A 627-nucleotide genomic window follows, 5' to 3' on the forward strand; every position below is an offset into this window, starting at 1 on the left:
TTTCTTGGGATATATTCCTAGAAGTGGGATCACTGGGTCAAATGGGAGTTCCATTTTTAACTTTTTGAGGAAACTCCATACTGTCTTCCATAGTGGCTGCATCAGTCTGCATTCCCACCAGCTGACAGCACTGAATTTTTAAGAGAATACTAATAAACGAACACAAGTTCAGGTAATAGAAATATCATGAATTTTAAAATAACTCTGCATAGTATACTGCATTTAAGGAGATAAATGTCAAATCAAGAACTTTGGCATTTGGAACAGAAAACTATACAAATAAAATTTATATAATGGGAAATTATCAACTATTGAAACTAAAAACAATGAATGTGTTCAAAAGCATATTATATAGCTAAAGAGAAAAAACAATAACTGAATAAAATGACCAAATTAAATAACAGAGGGGAAAAGAGAAAAAAGTAGGGTGTAGGTTACTTATGGGATGAAAAGAGCTTATGTGTTTTTGGAGAGCTGTAGGTAAGACTAGAGAGAAGGTAGCAGGAAAAAAAATGGCTGAGAATTTTGCAAAACTGACAAAAGATATCAAACTACAAATTCAAGAAGGTGAAGGGAGCAAAACATATAAAAACAGATTCATAGATACTGAGAAAAGACTGACAGTTG

Source organism: Myotis brandtii, unplaced genomic scaffold, assembly GCF_000412655.1.
Source record: "Myotis brandtii unplaced genomic scaffold, ASM41265v1 scaffold165, whole genome shotgun sequence".
NCBI lineage: Eukaryota > Metazoa > Chordata > Mammalia > Chiroptera > Vespertilionidae > Myotis > Myotis brandtii.